The sequence below is a fragment of the Triticum aestivum genome, chromosome 5A (assembly GCF_018294505.1).
Source record: "Triticum aestivum cultivar Chinese Spring chromosome 5A, IWGSC CS RefSeq v2.1, whole genome shotgun sequence".
Classification (NCBI taxonomy): Eukaryota; Viridiplantae; Streptophyta; class Magnoliopsida; order Poales; family Poaceae; genus Triticum; species Triticum aestivum.
In genome coordinates this window covers 510,256,624-510,262,922 of record NC_057806.1, presented here as the reverse complement: position 1 = coordinate 510,262,922, position 6,299 = coordinate 510,256,624, and positions in this window count along the sequence as shown.

Genomic DNA, 6,299 nt, shown 5'->3' with positions numbered 1-6,299 from the left:
GTAGGGAGGCGTCCTCTCGTGAATAATGTCGTGTTCCGCACAAAAGGCATCAAACTCTTTCGAGAAGTACTCTCCACCGCGATCTGACCGGACTCGTTTAATTTTCTTTTCAAGTTGATTCTCAACTTCTGCCTTATAGATTTTGAAGTAGTGTAGAGCCTCATCTTTAGTATTTAACAGATACACATAGCAATATCTAGTGAAATCATCTATCAAAGTCATGAAATATTTCTTTCCACCTTTAGTCAACACACCATTCATCTCACAAAGATCAGAATGTATGAGTTCCAGTGGCGCCAAGTGTCTCTCCTCTGCTGCCTTGTGAGGCTTGCGAGGTTGCTTAGATTGCAGACATGAATGGCACTTAGAACCTTTGGCTAAAGTGAAACTCGGGATTAAATTCGATTTTGCTAGCCGTGTCATAACACCGAAACTAATGTGACAAAGACGTGAATGCCAGACTTCAGATTCATTAACACTCAAATGAATATTGTTCACGACTTTATTACATAGATCTACAAGAGAAAGGCGGAACATGCCTCCGCATTCATAACCCTTTCCAACAAATAGTCCATATTTTTTAACAACTAATTTATTAGACTCGAATACCAACTTAAACCCTTCTCTACATAGAAGGGAGCCACTAATGAGGCTCTTCTTGATGGCGGGGACATGCTGCACGTTCTTCAGCTACACGATCCTTCCCGAAGTAAACTTCAGATCGACCGTGCCAACACCAAGAACAGAAGCACTCGCGCCATTCCCCATCAGTACGGACCCGTGACCTGTGGCCTGGTAAGAAGAAAACAATGAAATGTCAGCACACACATGAACACCTGCACCTGTGTCGACCCACCAATCGGTGGACGGCCAATCTGAAAATACAGCAAATAAATTACCGTACCCAGATGCACCACTCTCATTGTTGCTCACAATCATATTGACAGACTTGGAGTCCTGCCCTTGCTTCTTATACTTGTTTGGGCACTTGTTGGCCCAATGTTCAAGCGAACCACAAGTAAAACAGCCCTCATCTTTCTTATTCTTCTTGAAGGTCTTCTTACCCTTCTTCTTAAAGTCGGCACTCTGTTGGACACCGTTCTTTCCCTTGGACTTGTGGGAATTGGAGTTCCTCTGATGCACCATATTGGCCACAGAAGTTCCTTCTACCCCTTTTCCGTGCGAGTCCTTTGCCCTTGAATTATGCTCAACACTCAGATGGCCTATGACATCCTCCACAGAGAATTCACGCCTCTGATGTTTCAGAGTGGTGGCAAAGTTCCTTCAGGAATTGGGAAGCTTAGCGATTATGCAGCCCACGACAAACTTGCCCGGTAACTCACACTTAAGAAGCTCAAGCTCCTTAACAATGCATATTATCTCATGAGCCTGCTCCAATACAGGACGGTTTTCAACCATCTTGTAATCGTGGAACTGCTCTATAATATACATCTCGCTCCCTGCATCGGCAGCCCCGAACTTAGATTCAAGCACCTCCCACAAGTCCTTAGCAGACCGCACATGAAAATATGCGTCAACCAGCTTATCTCCAATCACGCTCAGAACTGCCCCGAGGAACACGACAGTGGCCTCCTTGAACGCCTTCTCCTGTTCAGGAGCGATCGTTCCTGTGGGAGTCACACCGGTGACCCAGAACACGTTCATGGCCGTGAGCCATAAGGTGGTTTTAGTCTGCTAACGCTTAAAGTACGTCCCCGTAAACAGGGGCGGTTTCAGTGCAGCAGCAAAACCAGAATTCAAAAAACTCCTACACACATTAGGTTTTTGGATTGATAAGAAAATAGGCAGTTTTTCGATTAAGTTAATCCATGAATAAATCATGAGCATGACATGGACAGCATTGATAACACACTAATTACGATCTAACAGAGCATGTACTACGCATATAGTAGAAACATCTACGCATATCGCTAGTACTGCTACAACAGAAAGAAACACGAGAAGGTCGGTAGCCCATGATCCGACGTCAAAAAGAAGCAAAAAGAAGAAATGAGGCCCGCGATCCTGACCTTCAAAAAGAAGCGCATAGGAATGAGCTCGGCTCGGCTCAATCCCGCAACCTGCGGCGCGGCGAGGAGAAGGAGTGCGCGAGGGCCTCATCTCTTCTGAAGCTCCAATAGCATGATGGAGAGGATCCCTTATAAACAACTCCAACTCTCCTTCCACTTTCGGGGTGGGACTAAACTTCCCACCACCTTGTCATGCCACCTACATGAGTCCTTAGAGATCAAATCTGAAATTGTCATATGGGCTCTAGGCCCATCTCATATTTCAACATAAGTTACTCCTCACTATGACCAGCCTTACGCATTGGGTAAAAAAGGACTCGTCCTGGTGCAAGCAAGTGGCCCACGCTGGGCCCGGTAGCATTCATCGCGATGGGCCCCTACTAGCCCAACGCCTCGTCGTAGTTTCGGGCGGCCATCGGCGTGCACGCGCGACAGGCTGGTTAGCAAGGAGCCAAGGACCAGCGGTTCACGATGTTCACACTCCGAAGTGATTTTTTTTTTTCATTTCAAAATAATCTAGATATATGATCAAAGTTCTAGAAGCATGGAGCTTGTTGAGGCATCTCCAACGGCAACTTCTAAAAAACCTACCGCATTCTTTCACGGACAGGGGATTAGCCTGCGGACACGAACGTGAAAAGACATCATCCAACACTAGCCGCATACATTTCAAACAGTATTTTTACAAAGCAGACGAAATTCATGCAAACCAGCCACACATATCATTCGCACATAGCATGAAAATTAAGTCTAGTACAATAAGGTCTCAAATTTGACTAGATCCCGAATGTCCAACAAGTTTTTCATGAACGGATCATGTCCTCCCACACATATTGTCCTTTCAGATTCATCCAACAATGTGTGCACGTAAATGACCGTTCAACTGACCTGTGGTACACCACGACGGCGCGTGCGGACTGCACATAATGTGTAGACGAACATTGAGGTTCTGTTCGGAAGAAAGGGATTTAAAATATAGAAATTTGTGAAAATGTAGGAATGAAAAAGGAAGACTAGAAATCCATAGGATCTAGAAAACAAAGGGAAACCTGAAAAGATGTGTCGCACGAAAAAAATAGGAAGCTAGCCTATTGCATCTGACATGAAGGATAGCCTGATGCATACTTTATTCAGCAATGAACACTAGCCGCCTTTGTCTCCAAACGCTAGTATGAGCAGTAGTAACTTTTTAATCTGGATGTGCAGCGCAAAGTGCCAAGCTCCTCACGTTCTTAACGGGGCTTGCCTCGGTCTTCCGCCCAAAACATGAGCTTGGGGTACATTTTTACTTTCCTCTGGAGTCAGCGCTAGAGGACAAAAATTCCTATGATTCGCTATTCACGTTTCCTGTATCCCGAACGCAACCTGGCAAAATTTTCCATAGGAATTGGTTCCTTTGAAGTTTCCTGTGAAAACCCTTGGTACCGAACAGGCCCTGAGTAAATGAATCAATAAACAAGTTGAGGAAGAGAAAGTAAAACTTATCATCTCTTCCATGTCCGTGTGCAATGGCCACTTTGCCTCGAACTGACTAACCAAGTTGCAAAACTTGATGACGCTGACCTGAGTAGCGTGTCAGCGGTACGACAACGACCTCACATTGCGTCATTGAATGATGTATATGTTGTAGGGCGCAATGTGCTTTTCTGTGTGAAACTTTTCATGCACTTGCTCCTAGAAGGGCGGCCCTCAGGTCCTGCCTATGAAATCCGTGGATATTGCCAGGCACGCATCGCACGACAACTCATCCTCGATGATCGAGTAGCTCACCATCCTACGTACTCTAAAAAATGACATATCATTTGAAAATAACCTCAATGACATTTGACCGAACACCTACCAGGCGTGGTGTCCGTCATGGAGGTCGTCGACAGGGGGGCGGAGTGTACCTGGGTACAAACGTCTCCAGGGCTGAAAGCTCCGTCAGAACGGTGAGTGGGCGGGTCGGTGCTGCTTGCGGACGTCCGGCAATGCCTCTATGGCAGACGGAGACGAACAACAACGACAACGGAGGTGGAGGGTGCTGATGCAAAGCAAGGGGGAGAAGGGCAGAGTGAAAGGAAATGGGACCGAGAGGAGGGATTGGATGGGACGGGGGTGTCGGAGTCCTACATTTCGGGTGTCCAGACTCCTGCAAACCTCCCACACTTTTGTTTCCAATTTGCGGAAGAAATCACGTCTGGAACCGCCGCACAAACTGATACATGTCAGTGTTGGATGGCTTCCGCGATCCGGACAGCGTGGTTCAGACGGTTTCAGGAGGTTTACGAGTCCGTCTTGAAGATGCCCTTACCCTAAAAGAAAGTACAGAGCATGTCAAACATAATAAATGTTACATCGAGATCCTAAGATCACCGAACGACCACTACCGCCACCAGAACGAGCCGTCGACGCGCCATTTAAGGACCAGCGTTCTGGAGCTGCAGTCGTCGCCATTAAACCCTTGAATAGATCTAAAGCACCTGACACCACATCTCGCTAGACGACAAGAAAGCCTATCCTCATCGCCTCAAAGAAATGGCAGGAATCTATGCCGGAGCTCTGTCGACTATGTCTAGAGATGGACGAACTTGAGAGGATCGGAGCCCGGAAACAAACTCGAAGAAGCGCCGTCATTCACCGAGCGCCACACCCGCGATAACTAAAAAATCTTAAATTAAACTACTAACCAGAGCGGAGGCATCGGAATTCTCCTCACCGCCACCAACTGTCGAAGCGGCAGGCAGAGAGGAGGTGAATCCCAAAGCTTGTCAATGAAGCTTGAAGGGAAGAGTTTACCCTAGCCGCTGATGGTCACTGAAGGGATACCTTTGATTTTACATTGGTCAAAATAAGGGGAAGTGCTGCTAAGTGTATCTACAACTGGATGCCTCATATCTGCCACAAAACATTTGGGCGGCCTGCCAAGTCACTGCCCAGGAATTTTCCACCCAACAGGATCGGCAAACATAAACGTCGAGGTTGTCCGGCACCCCCATACCCAGCCAATACGTGGGGCGGATATGGTATGCCTGGACTCCCTCGTGTCGCTTCCTCATACCACACGTCAGTCATCTTTGCCGCTGATGTCTACTACACAACCTTCTTCCTGTAGACGTTGTTGGGCCTCCAAGTGCAGAGGTTTGTAGGACAGTAGCAAATTTCCCTCAAGTGGATGACCTAAGGTTTATCAATCCGTAGGAGGCGTAGGATGAAGATGGTCTCTCTCAAGCAACCCTGCAACCAAATAACAAAGAGTCTCTTGTGTCCCCAACACACCCAATACAATGGTAAATTGTATAGGTGCACTAGTTCGGCAAAGAGATGGTGATACAAGTGGTATATGGATAATAGATAAAGGTATTTGTAATCTGAAATTATAAAAACAGTAAGGTAACAAGTGATAAAAGTGAGTGTAAACGGTATTGCAATGCTAGGAAATAAGGTCTAGGGTTCATACTTTCACTAGTGTAAGTCCTCTCAACAATACTAACATAATTGGATCATAAAACTATCCCTCAACATGCAACAAAGAGTCACTCCAAAGTCACTAATAGCGGAGAACGAACGAAGAGATTATGGTAGGGTACGAAACCACCTCAAAGTTATTCTTTCCAATAAATCCGTTGGGCTATTCCTATAAGTGTCACAAACAGCCCTAGAGTTCGTACTAGAATCACACCTTAAGACACAGATCAACCAAAACCCTAATGTCACCTAGATACTCCAATGTTACCTCAAGTATCCGTGGGTATGATTATACGATATGCGTCACACAATCTCAGATTCATCTATTCAACCAACACATAGGACCTCAAAGAGTGCCCCAAAGTTCTACCGAAGAATCACGACGAAAACGTGTGCCAACCCCTATGCATAGGTTCATGGGCGGAACCCGCAAGTTGGTCACCAAAACATACATCAAATGAATCACGTGATATCCCATTGTCACCACAGATATCCACGGCAAGACATACATCAAGTGTTCTCAAATTTTTAAAGACTCAATCCGATAAGATAACTTCAAAGGAGAAACTCAATTCATTACAAGAGAGTAGAGGGGGAAGAAAACATCATAGGATCCAACTATAATAGCAAAGCTCGCGATACATCAAGATCGTATCACCTCAAGAACACGAGAGAGAGAGAGAGATCAAACACATAGCTACTGGTACATACCCTCAGCCCTGAGGGAGAACTACTCCCTCCTCGTCATGGAGAGCACCGGGATGATGAAGATGGCCACCAGAGAAGGATTGCCCCCTCCGGCAGGGTGCCAGAACGGGTCTA